We start from the raw sequence: 16,726 nt of genomic DNA, 5'->3' as shown, positions 1-16,726 counted from the left end.
AAAAAAAAGACAAGATGCTAATGGTTCATAGACTGAGGTGACATCTTAGGTTGTATTCACTAAGACAGGCTTTTCAATGAGTCAGAAAATCCAACTGAAAGATAAGAGGCTCACCGTGCTGAGCATGCAAAAGCGGCAAAATGGGCTGCTCCATAGAAAAGGAGCAACGTGTGTCTAAGAGTCTAACTAGCCCTGACAGCAGAAAAAGGCAAATCATGCCCAAGAAACTTAGACAAGTAAGTGTAGCTAAAATGATTAAAGCAGCAGCAGCTGAAGATGAGACAGAAGTTCTCAGCTGTGCAGAGACCATGACAAGAGGTGTGAGGAGGAAGGGAGTGATAGTCACATGTAAGTCACAGTGAGCAGGACCACATGGGAATCAGGCCTGACATCAACAACTAGTAAGTCATATGGGTAGCCTCAGCCTTTCTGAAACCCCATAACCCCAGTCCAACCACAGTAAACCATAGTAAACTATCAGACAGACCAATATTGAGGTACATCCTACAAATTGTCCAATACACCTCCCAGCTTTCAAAGTCACCAAAAACAAAGAAAATGTGTCAAGGTGACGCTTTCATAGTGTCTAGGAGCCTAAGGAGAGAGACATGAAAACCAAAGTCATTGTGGTATCTGGATAGAATCGCAAACCCAGAAAAATGACATAGGGTAAAAACTAAAGAAATCTGAAGAAAATATAGACTTTAAAAATGTTTCAATATTAGTTCATTACTGTTAAACGCATCATGTGAATGAAAACTCTTAACAGATGGGGCTATGTGATAGTGTGTGGGGACTCCTTGTATTTTGCTATAACTCCAAAATTATGCTGAAGTAAGAAGTTAGTTTATAAGAAATGAATGCTAAGTTTCTGAACTTATCAAGTTTGTTGATGCTGGTGCCATTTTCTGAGAAGAGAAAAGCAAGGAGACAGAGTGGGGTCAAAGGTATGGAGAAGGGACAAGTTTCAGGATCGACACACTAGCATACATGGACATGTTCAATTGCACATGGTGTATGTTTGCAATATTAACTCAATAAAGGGCAGCTTTAATTGCTAGACACTGTGTCTTTAGGTAGAACCATCAGCCAGAGCCTTCATCATGTGGGTAAAGTGAGGGTGACCAACCCTGAATCTGCTTCAGGCTGGAAGCCTCACCCACTCAGTACTATTATTACTCACCAGAGCTCGGCCCTTGGCTTCTGACTATCAGAACGTAGTTAGTCGTCTGGGGTTTCTCCTTAGAACACCCCTGGTAAATAGACTGTTTCTATTCATGATCTTTCTGCCTCTGAGTCACAAGTTCTCACAACTGCAGAACATAGCAATTTTCTTTTGAGCGCTGACATCCTTTTGGGATTCTGCAAAGGAAAACTACTTAATTTGAAAGGTAGCCAATGGTCACAGAATACTCTCTGTTCAGATACTTCCCAATACATGGGAAGTACATGATCGATATATAGGTTATTCTTAGCTGCAGACACAGAACATTAAATTGCCTGTGTTCAAACAGGGATCCGAAAGAACATCAAGGTGACATCAGGGGCCTGGTACCCCGGGCCCACACCTGGCCCAAGATTTGTTCTCTCCTGCCCAACCTATATTAGCAAGATAAAATTCAGCACTTAGAGAAAATAATTTTTAAATGCAAAGAAGTCATTTCATAACTCTAGTCAGGATTAGGAGCATATTATCTCCATTTTGACGGAATTTTCTTGATTCTTCGGTAATAAATCTTAAGCCATGATCCCAGGTTAGAAAAAAATACAGTAAAATTAATTGTAAGGTTCATGCTGGAAAGGAGTAGAAAACAAGTAGGTCTAGTTGGATACACTTAGATCTGCTGCAGCAGGGAGTAGGCTTTATTCTTCACTGGGGAATCCTGGTTAACTGGGATGGCAGCCATGACCTCCTGTCTGTGCTTTATATTTGTTAAATGTCTCTGGGTTTACCAGGAAGTAAAAAAAAATATGTCTAACAAGACAAGGAACATAATTTTGAAATGTGTTTGACATGAAGAAAATGGTATCCTTGTAACTAACAGTTCTATATATAGGTAAATAAATCAAATAAACATAGTTGGAGGTTTCATCTGAATCTAAATACTCATAAGCCCCGATTGTAATTTCGGAGTGCTTAGTGCATATGGCATGTGTTTACAAAAGTTATCTAATCCCATCTGATCCATGAATAGCCCCACAAAGAAAGATGCATAAGTAATGGTACAGATGATTATAGAAGTGAAGAAGCAGCAGGCTTGTGCGATGCCCTGTGAATTACTCTTCCAGGGAAAGTGTTGGCTGCTGGAGATGGACAAAACTGATAGATGTCCTGTTCTGTCCTATACCGGAGGAGTGGGCAACTCTTAATTTTGCTTATTCCTTACCTGGAAATCAGTAACAATGCCCATCTCATAGATTGTAGAGAGCAGTAGATGCACAGATGTGAAGACAGTAAATGTTACACAGTATTAAGGCATCGTTTTCTTCCTTAGCACAAGAGGAGCGTGATGACATATAAGAAGTGGCTTCCCAAGCACTAAAAGCTAAAAGCAAAAGGCCAGCCATCCACTGAAGGCTGAGCGTGCGACTTTCCACATCAGTGGTGTCTCTCCTCAGAACACACCTCTCCATCAATACTGAATACTTTACCCATATTCATGAAGAGTGATTCTGAAGGAAATAGGGACACTAGCCATTGAGTTAAAAGGCTGAAAATTCTATTCTGAATAGTTAATTACTTTTATTTAGCATAGCCACACTAACATTCCTTTGCAATGTCTGAGTCATTGTATCAACAAAAATAACTTTTCTTATGATTTCACTGTTGGAGAAAATAAAATAGGTTATACCCCCTTACTAAATCCATGAAGATCACAGATTCAAGGCAGAGGATCACAGGTCAAAGCATGGCACTTATCAACAGAGTCTGACACAGAAAATGCTAATATCTCATTTTTCAAAGTTTATTTTTTTTAACCACAGAACACTTTGTTTAGAAGGTCTGATGATTGGTAGGAGTTGAATAAAATGTTATTTCTACTCACATGTGTAATTCCTTTCTGAAAAGCTGCTAAATAAAATATTTCTCTCAGAATCCCCACAACTTCCTAAACCACAAGTCTTCTGCCCACTTAAGGCTGATGCAAGCACTGAGCTGGGACTATTCTCAGGGGTATCACATCCCTTCTTTCCTCTATGTAGAGATGGGCAGGGACATGTATGTATGTGTAGCAGACATCCCAGGAAAGAGAGGGCATTTAGTCCCTATCTATTCCAAGAGATTAAGACCTTTGTTACTTAGGTTTCATATTGGGGGTCCATGGACTAAGCCAGGACCAGATATTTTGCTTCTTCGTGAGGGCTGACAGCTCATGAGTAAAATTCTCCTGTTTAAATACAGCAGAACAAAGCAACACATCTATCAGAGATATGGTGAGGAAAGAAAATTGGAAGAGTTATGAAGGTCTAGAGAATAATAAAGTCTAATTGGGTGGTCCAAGAGAGCTCCCTTCAAGAAATTGTATATTTCACTCTAAAGATTTAAAAATTCTCTAGGTAGCCTTCCTCTAGCTCTTCCTTCCCAAGGATCACAATGCTGGAGTTGTCTCAGAGAGTCAACGATGGCCATCAGAACACCTTCTAAGCCAGGGATGGTGGTGCACAACTGTCATCCCTGTAACTTAGAAGGTTGAGACAGGAGGATCACAAGTTTGAGGCCAGCCTCAGCAACTTAGTGATACCCTGTTTCAAAATAAAAAGTAAAAATAAGGCTGGAAATGTAGTTTGGAGGTAGAATGTGGGTTCAATCCTCAGTGCCACCAATAAATAAAATAATTAATTAATTAAAGTAAAATCTCACAGACTCAAAAACATATTTTTCCTTATCAAACCTCTTTCTTAAAGTGCAAAGTGGGACCAAATCAGATTGCCAGACATTTTCAAATGAAAATGATAAAATAAAATGAAATATCCAAGTATCCCTCCAAGAATTGCTTCACAGAAATCAAGCATCAGAGACCCTTCCATATGGTTGTCTCCTCAGGAGGGGAGCATAATGATCATGAGGCTTTGAGTTTTACAATTAATAACTCTGGTTTTGTTTGTTTGGGTTTTGAGGGTTAGTTGATTCAAGACAAAAGTCCAGGCTCATCACTCTTAACTTAGTTCTCCAAAATTTATCCAGAAGATTGATCAGGGTGGCCCATTCACTTTGGCTATATATATACCAGGGCATTTCTGGCAATGACATACAGGAGCTCTGTAAGAAAAATGAAACACAGTGGTGTGGGAGCTGGACCTCCTGCATTTCCCTTCAAACCTTGTCGCCTTGAATATGTCACCTGAGACGGATTTGTCTGAATTTCCTCAATTCATTGTTATCACCCTTCAGCGGTTTTTTTTGTTTGTTTGTTTTTTGTAAAAATAAGATAAAGTGATGGATATGTTAAGCCATTGCAAACTGGAAATACTTTGTAAATAAAATATTCTGAAACCCAAACTAAGCCCCCTGATTAAGTAGATCTGCTTGCAGGAAGAGTGGGGCACAGGATTTGTCAGGTAGAAAGACCATAGAAAATGAAGGTTCCTTCATTCATACCATTTGATGCGGGTCCCCAGGCTTCCTGTAGCCTGCTTGCATTCTTCAAGAGATTGCCTCTTAAAGCTCACTGGTGGCAATTATCTGTGATCCCAGCTCTTAAAGACAGGTCAGAAACAATGAGGTGCATTTAACACATTTACTACTTCCTCAAGTCTCTAATATGAAACCAAAGTCTTAGTGTCTAAAAGTAGATAGAAGCCAAATCCCCCCTTCCCCTGTGTTGCTTGCTACATGCACATGTCCCTAACCATCTGCACCCAGGAAAAAGGAGAGACATGATACCTCTGAGAACACTCCTAGCTCAGCGCTTGCTTCACCCGCTGTGTGTTATGATACACGTAGAAATGGACTTAGTACTTTATCCAAAGACCATACCATTCAAGATTGTGATTAGGGAAACCATGGGAGAGTAGAACACTTTCACTCTGCATTTTCACGGGCGCACACTCTCAGCACAGTGCACTGTGATGATGGCGGACATCATGAGCTAGATGTTGCCATTTGACAATTTTAACTAATCTTCTCTACCATGGTTCTACTCATTTTTCTCTATTTCTTTCTTAGATGAATGTCAATATAAATAGAATTGTGCAGGGCACATGACTTAGATAAAAGTGTTTCTTTTTGATGAAGGAATTTGCTCATGGATAGGCTTATGACCCTCCATGATTTGCACTAACCCAGCCAGCATGCTTACCTTTCCTTCTTGTGTCCCTATTCCTAACCTAGGCTGTGAGAATAATGTGTAGGGTTTGAAATGCTCCATTGCTATGCATTGGCATATGCTAAATCCTCTTCTGGTAGGTCCTTCTTCCTCTTCATAAATCCAGTTAAACATTGCTCATTCTACAGCGCTTTATGAAATAAAACTTCTCCTGGCTTAGTCTTATCCCCCTCCTCTGTGATTTCAGACATCCTATCTCCAGTATAGTACCTGTGTGTTATATATCTTATTCCTTTCCTTATTTCATTTTCCCAGGACAGTCTGTAAAGAGTAGAATTTTGATGAATCATCTCTGTGCCCTAGATGTTTAGCATAGTATCTGAATATATCTAGTTTTGCAGAAATAATGTCAAAAGACAAATGAATGATCAAAGATTTCTAATGTAATGATAAGTATTTCTTATGACGCACTTACCTATGTTTTTATACAGTAACTAACAGAAAAGTGCAGGAAAACAAAAAAAAAGTATGCTTTAAAAATGTAGAATAATAGCCAGGTGTGGAGGTGCATGCCTATCATCCCAGTACTTGGGAGGCTGAGGTGAGAGGATTGCAAATCCTAAGTTGCCTCTTCGACATAACAGGACCCTGTTTCAAAACAAAAAATCAAAAGGGCTGGGGGTGCAGTTCAGTGGTATAGGGTCTCTGAGTTTCATCCCTTCTCTTACACACACACACACACACACACACACACACACACACGCACACACTGCAGAATAATAAAGTTAAAATGATACTGACATGAATGAGAGGTTTTTTTTTAGTTTTAAATATGGATAATATCCTTCTCAGGTATGCATACATAGCACTTATCTGAAATTTTAGCAAATTTTCTAGGCAGGGTGAAGAGAGCTTTTGAGACTCGCTGACCTTTGCAAGCAAGCGGGGCCTCAGTTGTCCTGGGAACCCTTGGGGGGTTTCACAGACCAAGAAAGTAGGGGCACTTTTGCTTTTGCTTTGAGGCCCTATTTGCCACTTTGCTCCTTTGTTAAAGAGGCACACTCTGCCACCAAAGACCTCCCATTTCTGTCCATATCATTCTTGTGCGTCTGTATAAAGAGAAATGGAACATTTTTTTTAAAAGGTGGAGGCAAATTAGCATCATGATCTTTAAATACAGTTTCTCTGAAAACAAAGTCCTATTTGTCTTCTGGCAGATTCAAAGGATGAGCTAATGGCAGCAGCTCATCCATAGGTTGGAAGCTTACACAAGAAAGACACAGAACAAACAGGGAGACTGGTTCTCTGTCACTCACTGAAATGTTTCAATTTTAATTTTCAGTCTTCACTGAGAAAGGAATTCTCTTCTAGTGAGTCAAGATAAGCAGCTTTATTTCCTGGCAAGCTGTCCTTTTTGATTTTGCCACTGAGTAACCCCTAAAGAGAATAGAGTATTTACAAACAAGGCGTCTGGCATGTTCTCCTATACCTCCCTGTCCTCTCGCAGTTCCAAACGCCTCTTAAAATAGCTTTACAAGTGCCTTCCCAACATTCCCCAGGAGCACATCCCGTTCCAGGGAAAGTGGCAGTGGGCTGAGAGAGCATTCTGTCACCTCTATGCGAATGTCTCTGGACCATGAGATACTCAGGGTCTCGGACAACACCAGTTCCTCAACTCATCACCAATCACTTTCCCCTTGCTTGTCCCTAGATATGTAACAGGGCAAAAAGACAATAAACAGAATAAAAAGCAGTGTGTTTAAAAAAGATTTATGGCAAATCTGATTACATTTATGGATAGCAGAATTCTGAGTGAAGTAATTTGTTATTTGGAAGAAAATCACATTGCCAAAATTAAGATGACATAAAAATGTAGCTTTCCAATTTGTCATTTTTCCTCACTCTAAAGACACTGCATGGACAATGCTTGCAAATGTGGCAATAGATGTGATAACAGAGTTTCCTAATGACCTTATAAAATGAGAAATCAGAAAGAAGAATTAGAATTTGATGTAGTTTTATAAAAGTGTTAATCCATCATCCTTGCTTCACTTTTTGAAGTTATAAGACATCTCAGGGAAAAATCTATTGTCTAATGAGTTTTCTATTATCCTTGATTGTGTAAATTAAAAGTTAAGTTGGCTTTTTTTTAAGAAACATCAACATTAATTTAAAAATACACAATTGGCCCAAATATTACAATGATTAGTTAAAACCTCTACCTATTTATAGGCAATTTGGTAGCAAAAATGACTATATAATATCTCAAAAACCTCAGGAAATGGGAAAAGTAGTTACTCTGGATATTAAGGTAGCTCATTGAGCTGGTGTTGACTTTTTAACAAGACCCAGAAGAATGTTATCATGAGTTGGCACCATCTCATATCTATCACTGAAGTTTTGGCAATCACTCATGTTTAAACCCAGAATTTTCAATAAAATCTTTCACCAAATTATGATAAAGCATCAGGGAAAAAGAGACGGGAGTCAGATACAGAATCTAAAGACAAATTAAGAAGTAAAAGAATGAGGATGTACAGAATCAGATCGTTCTCAAAAGGAATTAAACTCTAAGATTTAAGATAATCAGATGGAACATTCCATGGGAGTAGTTATGGTGAGATTATTAAATTGATAATGGTTTGGTTTTCAGGATGTTCAGACTCCATCACCTCAGATCACATTAACTTTCATCACAGCCTATTATTGATTCTTGGTAACAGTTTCCTTAGCTGTAAAATTGAGGGTGTAAACTAGATGATGGTGAAGCCCCCACAAAATTGTTGAATCTGTGAAAGAAAGGTAAGCTAATGATAAAATTGTCTTTAAAGTAGCTGCACTTTACCACTACTTTATACTCTCTGACACTCTTTGGGACATGCCTGAGCCTTAAGACAGGAAGAGATGTTTAATCCTTCACACTCCAAGCTCCCTTGAAGTGGTGGCCAGGGGAAGATGCTTTTTAAAAGGGAGAACAGGTCCCCTACAGCGACCAAGCTTGCAGCAGTGCTGTTAGGAGGTGAGGCTGAGCCTGGTGAATCAAGGGTAAAAGTGGCCATTGGAGTGAAATATGTCTCCTTTCCCTATTGATATGTGATGGCAGAAGGCCCCAGGTAGGAGGATACTGTTGTGGCCCAAGTATGATGTTATGAGCAGATTACATGTCCAGAACATATTTATGGAGTGAAAAAATAAATAAAAAGAAAAACAAATCAACCCTCCAATTTTATGCTTTAGGTTACATATGGCAAGTTGTCCAAAATGGATCATACTTTCAAAATGTAAATTGCTTTTCATCTTTAGTCATATAACTTTTAGTTGGGATCAAGTAAAAAGAGAAAATGGTATCAAATCCATCCCCAATATGGGGTGAAGGGAATCTGTTTAAATCATATATTTTTGGCTATAATTTCTTTCAAAATATGTTACATATAAAAACTAAAACATTTGGTTCCTTTACAAGTTCATGTACTAGATATTAACTGGCTCTGGCATAGACAAAATTGTTCTACCGTGTACCTACGAGGACAGCCCAGAGACAGTTTTGCTAAGGCTTAGATCAACTGTTGTTTTCAAAAGTGGAAAAATGTGCCAGGAGGGAAGATTTATTCTGAAAGATAAATTTTACCTAGAGAGAGTTTGAATTATTTCATAAAACAAAAACTTGGTATTAAGAAACCAACAGAAGTTGACTGAGGTGTTAGGAAACTTGGAACACTTAGCAGACTAGTGGCATAAAATCGTCTTTACATAATATTTATTGTGCCAAGAATTGAGGTAGACATCAGATTCTGAGCCAAGAAGGAGAGAGAGAGAAGAGAAAAACAAGTGGCATACGATTCCTTCCTTATGGAGTATATTTCTCCTAATGAAATGAGACTATCAATGAGAATTTTACCGTGTAAAGGAGTTGAATATGAAGTATGCATGTAAGATAAAAAGGGCACCCAAGTGAAGATGTGAAAGGCTAAGTTAAATGAGCGGGTATCATTAGCTATCTAGTGTAGAACTCATGTAAAAAAAGCTGGGATGATGGTATCAATATATCAGACAGCATCAATTTTCCTAAATATGGAGAACAGAGGAAGTGTCATACCCCAGACAGAAGAATATTAAGTAAACTCTTAACACTTCTCTTATTTCCAAATTAGAAACAAGAAGTCAGTTATTGACAAAAATAAATTAAATATTATGGTATTTCATTTAGTGGTCAGTATGGTATTTCATAGGCTACTTTATTTATCTAGGTGTCTGGTATTTTTACTAAATTTTATTATGACTTTGACAGCTGATTAATGATGAGAGTCGATTGAGAAAGAGAGATGAGAAAGAAACAGTCCTGTGATGGACATTCCTCCCCCTTCTTGAATGTGGACTCAAGGGAGCAGAAGACTTGTCAAAACAAGATAAACGATCCATTTAAATCCTTAAACAGAAAGTAAAAGGATTTTGTTGTCCGAATTACAAAAATACCCATAAAAATATAATAGTGGATAAATAGTTAGTTAAATAAAATCCAATTCCAAGTAATAATGCTTTCTCACTAAGGACTGAAATAGCGGTAGAGTGTGTTAAAGGAAAAATATAAAGAGATAGAATTAAAATATTCTGAACATGAGTTCTGTGACTATTCTTGGAAAGTTCCAGAATTTAAGAATTTGACAAGGCAATAAAAGATTAGAGGGAATTCAATAGAAGAATAAAATAATAGACACTGTAAAAAATATTTCTTTAATGGATAGTAAAATTTTAGCTTTGAGGAACAAGAAAACACTTTTACAATTCAAAAAAAATTCCAAAAAAACAAGTGCAATTAAATATTATCAAGCTCTAAGAAAATTAAACTATTAATCTATGAAAATATATGAGAGAAACTTAAATGCATATTACTAAGCAAAATAAACCAGTTTTAAAATGTAACTCTATGATAGATTTATGTGTATTCTGGAGAGAACAAAGATGAGGAAATGGTAAAAAAAAAGATTTGAAAAATGAATGTGAGGAGGAAATGGTAAAAAAAAAAAGATTTGCAAAATGAATGTGAGGCTTTAGGGCAATGGTAATACATTTCTGACATTATAATGGCACATTTGTTTGTTCAAACCTATACATGTAAAACACCAAGAGTGAATCCTGAGTAGGCTGAACGACATGTGCCTGTGGGCTCAGCTACTCTACTGGAGAGGTTGAGTCAGAGAGAATGTTTGAACCTAGGAGTTTGAGACTAGCCTGTACAACATACATCCTATTACAACTGAGGAAGGGAGGGAGGGAGGGAGGGAGGGAGGAAGGAAGGAGGAGGAAAAAGCAAGTTAGATGATCCCTGATGTATATACATATATTATATATACATATATATATACAGATATACATATATATACATATATATACATATATGTATATATACGTATATATACATATATATATACATACATATGTATGTATAAATACATACATACATATGTATGTATTTATCAGTATATCAGTGCAGGTCCATGGACTGTAACTAAGGTACCACTTTTCCAGGGGATGTTGATCTTAAGGGAGGCCCTTTCCAGCCTAAGGACAGGAGTCTATAGAACTCTCTGTACCTGTCACTTTATTTTGCTATGAACTTAAAACTGCTCCCCAAAATAAATTCTATTAAAAATAAACTAGTACAGCAAGAAGAGATGTATTTCAATAATTATACAGAGTAGAGGGAAAAGTTTGAATTTTCACAACTGACCCCTTAGTATCAGGTTTTATTTTTATTATAGCAAAAAAGTAACATAAGGGTGCAGGGGTTTAGGAGAAATAATAATTTTCAAATGTAGTTAAATTGTTTGCTACAAGTGACATGAAAAAAGCACATAAGTCTAACTAAAAGGAACAAACAGAAATGGTTTTTAGAAAATTACCAGAATCTGTATATAGTGCAGGATCTCAAGATCTGGATTCCTAAGTCTTAGGTAAATCACCTCATGGATTGACAGTCACCATCAATTACTTTGGAAAATGCATCAGACGCCAAGAGATGCCAAAATGTAGGGAGAGGAGAATATTATTAAAGGAGATTCAGTGTCTCCTAAAATTTAACAACCCGTATGCACCAAAAAAGCTATGGAGAGGCAGGGGCAATTAAGCAGCTGAGGATTTGGAAATGAAAAACAGATCCAAGAGGCATGGACCATGGGAACTTACATGGAGACAAGGAAGCTAAAATAAGCTAGAGAACATCAAAGTGGAAGACATCTGACAACCTGGCTTTCTTCTATGACAATGACCCTTGGGATTCCATCTGAACACTTCAGTAATGGAAAGATGTCACTTTCTTTTGTTTGAATATGGAAACACAACTGTAAAATAAATATGACCTCCTTTCCGAAACACTGTTAGAACACAAAAATAATTCGAAATTTCAGTAAATTCTTGCAGAGGCAGAAGCATCTTCTTATAAAGGGGGGGGATTTTAAAGAGGAATGCTCGAGATGTGGATTTCCTGCAGAATGTGTTATGTAACTAACAAACTGCGAAGGAGAGGGGAGCAATTATCACTTTAATTAATTAGGGCCCTGTTGTTGCTCCCTTGTGAAAGATAAACCTTGATTAAAAGTGTCAGTATGTAAAAATATTGACTGATATGGAAGTGTAAGAGTGTGAAATTTCAATTAATTGTAAAAAATTAGCTGGTATTATCATTTACCAATGGACACTAATGATTCTCAGGCGGTTTAGGGCACACAGACAAGTAGTTAGAGCTGACAGTGGACATGTAAACAGGCATAGAATTAATCCACTGATGGCTTATCCCTTACAACAGTTAGGATTTGGGCCTTTGTTTGTGCACCTGCAATGCAGAAGTTAACATTAAGTAATAACAAATGTTTTACAGAGAAAGGGAAGAGATAGAACAGCATGGAATAGGAGAGAAATCAGAATAATTTATCCACACACAGTTAGTGTTTTCCTAGTCTACAGAAACCTCATATATATTTGTGCGTTTTTATATATAAACGTTTTAGAAAAATCCACGCAATTATATTTTGTGCCCAGGAAAGTTTATACCAGGAAGCCTTTTGGAGACCCCTCCCATCTCTGTTTCCAGAAAGACTCCCCCACCCCACCTCAAGACAAGGAAGCTTCTTGAATTTCTCCACGTGGAGTGTTGAAATTGGGCCACAGCAGAAGGTTAGAGACCAAGACGCTGGCTTTAAAACTTCCCTGAGACTCACCTACCTAACATGAACTTTGCTTTTTTCACTGTCTGTTTTTTTCTGAACACAGATTGGAAATGAGACTTACCTCCATCGTTTTTCTTCCTTCATTAACTTTATCAGCCAATGAATATAATGGACTATTCTCATAAAGAAGCTGTTTGTGGTGTGTAAAGCAAAACAAACAAACAAACAAACAAACAAACAAACAAACCAAGGGAAAAAAACACATTTAAAAACTTTGGCCTTGCGGGGCATGGTGGCGCACGCTTGTAATCCCCACGCTTCGGACAGGAGGATCGCGCAGGTTCGAAGCCAGCCACGCGCTCTGGCTTAGGAGACCCTGTTTCCAAATAAAAATGTAAAAATAGGTCTCGGAGTGTAGCCCGGAGGTAGAAGGGCTTCCAGGAACCCCAGTACCACCAAAATAATAATAATAATAATAATAATAATAATAATAATAATAATAATATAAAAATAAATAAATAAAAACTTTGGCCTTAGGTGTGGGTCTGATGTCAAAGCTACACATTCACTTTTAAGTCCAGGCCTAGCCAGGAGGGATGGTGCACTCTTGTAATCCCCTCGCTTGGGAGGCGGAGACAGGAGGATCATCGCGCAGGTTTGAAGTCAACCGCGCTTAAGAAACCCTGTTTCCAAATAAAAAAAATATTAAAAAATAGGTTTGGGAGTGTAGCCTGGAAGTAGAAGTAAAAGGGTTTCCAGGAACCCCAGTACCACCAAAAATAAAAATAAATAAAAATAAGTAAACCGAGGCCTAGTTATTTAGTGTTAAAAGGCCTTAATTTCCAGACTTGGAAGAAAAAATAACAAAGGCCTAAAGGCCTACATCATAAGTTGGGCATGAGGAAGAAATAAGTGTAAAATAAATGTAAAGAAATAACAGAGATCTTAAAATTTTGGTTAAAATTCTGCATATGACATTTTGTGATTTTTTGGGTCTGATTTAATGGGTAGATCCATATCTTATTCACAATTCTGAAATCTCCCCTTACATGAAAATATCTAGTCACAGAAAGTATCTGATAATGCTCATCTTAAAACCAAAACTGAGAACCCTTTTTTTACCTTTGAATAACATGTACTTGCCAAGGCAAGAAGAGTTAAACCTGCATCAGCCAGGACTTTCCTTCTCTCCAGGACCCTCAGCATTCAGTGTGAAGAAGAAAAAAGAAAGAAAAGTCTTTAATATTTGGCTTACATGTGAAGCTGTAATGGTTCACTCACTGATAAATCTAACTGAAAAGTAATTTTGAGGATAAAAGCAAGAAAACAGTAGACCTATCTGGGAAAAGTATTTGGTCTCCAGGGCCACTCTTTATCTTCTCCCTAAAATAAAACCAAAGGTCCTGATGCTCTCCGAAGAAGGCAATGGAGTAGAATCCACCAAGTACCTATTTGCACGCTGGCTAGGGTAGAAGTCTTTTCCCACTGTACCAGTGCTAAAGACGTAACAGTAAGAGATGTTCAACGGTACAAAACAGAATATGCAATTTATTTGATTATTCTATCCAAGCAAATTCTTCCATGCTTTGCCTTTATTCAAAGTGGGGGGAAATTAGCTTTCATCTAATTCTTTTTTGTGTGTGTGGTACTAGGGTTCCTGGAAGCCCTTCTACCTCCGGGCTACACTCCCAGACCTATTTTATATTTTTATTTGGAAACAGGGTCTCCTAAGCCAGCGCGCGCGGCTGGTTTCGAACCTGCGCGATCCTCCTGTCTCTGCCTCCCAAGCACGGGGATTACAAGCGTGCGTCACCACGCCCGGCTCATCTAATTCTTTAGCTCCCACTCTTGCCCCTTGCGAAGAACTCCTTCGTAGTTCATTAAACAGTCAAGAAATAAAAGATTTGTCTTCCTGCACTATTATGTCTTTTTTATTGGCTAGGCATGGGGGGTGAGGTAGGAAAACACTTATTTGCTTTATTAAAAAAGACGAATCATCTTTATGACTAACAGTGAGCAGTAACATCAGGAAAAAAAAAAAAACCATTACGATGTTCTTATTCCTAGAGGAGATTGATATTATATCAGCCTGTTACTCAGGATCATCATAGCGCATCAATACTTCGCAAAGGTAACAGCCAAATGCATCCCTGTTAACATTTAAGATTATTGCCTCGCTCAAACTGTCTCCACTCCATAGCTGGGAGACAAGGCGAAGACGCAGCCAGGAGCTGGATTCCAGCTTGACTGTCAGTGAAAACCTTTACCGGACACTGTGTAGAAGACCGCACAGAGAAGCTTCAGAATCAGGAGGATATTTATAGTCTGAGAAGATAGCAAAGAGAATGAGAAGGATTATAGAAAGGAAAAATTAAACACGGCTTAGAAAATAAATAAATAAGAAATAAATAGGATTTATTTCTTAAATGGCCAGGAAGAACTCTAAGAATGTAAAGGATGCAGGTAGAACCACACTCCATCTCAACAAACAGGTATGCAGGTTTTCTATAAAATAGAAGAGAAGCATCCTTACCTATGGCTGTCCTCTTGAATTGAAATGTGTCACTCACCCTAGAATCTGCCTAGGAATTCAGAAATTATCTGGCTAAAGCTAAGCGCTCTGGCTGGGCCTTGATGGCTCTCATAGGTATGGGAAACTCTTACAATAACACTGGCAGCAACATTTGAGTTTCACATTGTGACTGCTTTCCCCGTTAACACCCGTGAGCTTCCAGGGTGTTATTCTGCTGTTATTTAAAATGTGCTTCTATGATTACCCACTTCAGGATCATGCCAGGTGCTTGTTAAAAGTCGAGAATCCAGGGAGTCATCCTCAACTTGCTGACTCATAATATTTGCAAGAGGAATAGAAGCTTCAGGAACTGAGTCTGTGAATTAATCTCTTTTTAAAGGACTTCTTAGAAGATAGTAGTGATCTTGTCAGTCAAAGCACTGACTCTGAATATTGACTCTTGAAAAAGTGTGTTCATTCCTGCCACAAGGTCAGCCCTCAAGGGTATCTGAGGTTTATGGGGTACTTCACCACGGAAAAGAGAGGTGAATAAATACAGGTGGCTTCAAAGCACTGCCCAACTATCACACCTTTTTTTTTAAATTTTCATTTGTCTTAAAAATACATATCTCTAATTTTGTTGTTGTTGTTGTTGTTTCGCCCAATATGTTCTAGAAATCTGATCCTAAGCTAATATTTAGCCTATGATAAGGTTTATAATTTTTTGATATTTTAAAATAGAAAGATGGATATACATATATATATATATATATATATATATATATATATATATATATATGTTGCAGACTGCAAAAAAATCAGGAAAAGGAAAAGCTGAGTTGTTAAAAATGCAGCTTACTGCTAATACATCTTAAATGATTCTTACCATCATTTATACAAATGTGGCTTCTATTCTTGCATTAAACCTGCTTTGTGTCACTAGTAAGTTCTAGCTGTTATTCTATTGCCAGTACCATATAAAATCAAATAATCAAAGTTGCCTAGCATATTTTATTTTGCAAATGATTTGTTTGTGTGTGTATGAAACTGTTTTTTTTTTTTTGTGTGTGTGTGTGTGTGTGTGTGTGTGGTACTGGGGTTCCTGGAAACCCTTCTACCTCAGGGCTACACTTCCAGACCCATTTTTATATTTTTATTTGGAAACATGGTCTCTTAAGCTAGCGCAGCTGGCTTTGAACCTGCGTGATCCTCCTGTCTCCACCTCCCAAGCGCAGGAATTACAAGCGTACGCCATCACGCCGGGCTGGAACTGGGTATTGAAGCCAGAGTCATTTTACCTCTAAGTTACACCCCCGGCCCTATTTTATTCTTTATTTAGAAACAGTTTCTAGTTAAGTCACTAAGAACCTCACTAACTTGCTGAGATTGGCTGCAAATGTGTGATCCTATCTCAGTCTCCCAAGTACTGTGATTACAAGCATAGGCTACCACTCCTAGCTTATAAATAATTTAACTACCCAGTAAAACAATTTAACTCAATCCATGACACTCTAAAATAAAAGATAAACCCATATTTTCACCTTTCAAAACTTTTCTGTGACTATTAAGTGCCAACAAATTTACATTATTATTATATTGATTATATATAAAATAATAAGTATGCTGCTTATCATTGCTTATAGTATAATAATAATAACAATAAATTATGTGAAAAGAAAGTAGAAGAGGAGAAGAATAAAGAGAAATATACTATTATTTGTTTGGTATTATTTATTATTTTCACCAGTCTTTAAGATGTTTATGTTTCTCTCTCTCTCTCTCTC

Source organism: Muscardinus avellanarius (assembly GCF_963383645.1).
Source record: "Muscardinus avellanarius genome assembly, chromosome: 9".
Taxonomy (NCBI): domain Eukaryota; kingdom Metazoa; phylum Chordata; class Mammalia; order Rodentia; family Gliridae; genus Muscardinus; species Muscardinus avellanarius.
The sequence above is the reverse complement of the archived record's forward strand: the minus strand, read 5'-3'. Positions refer to the sequence as shown.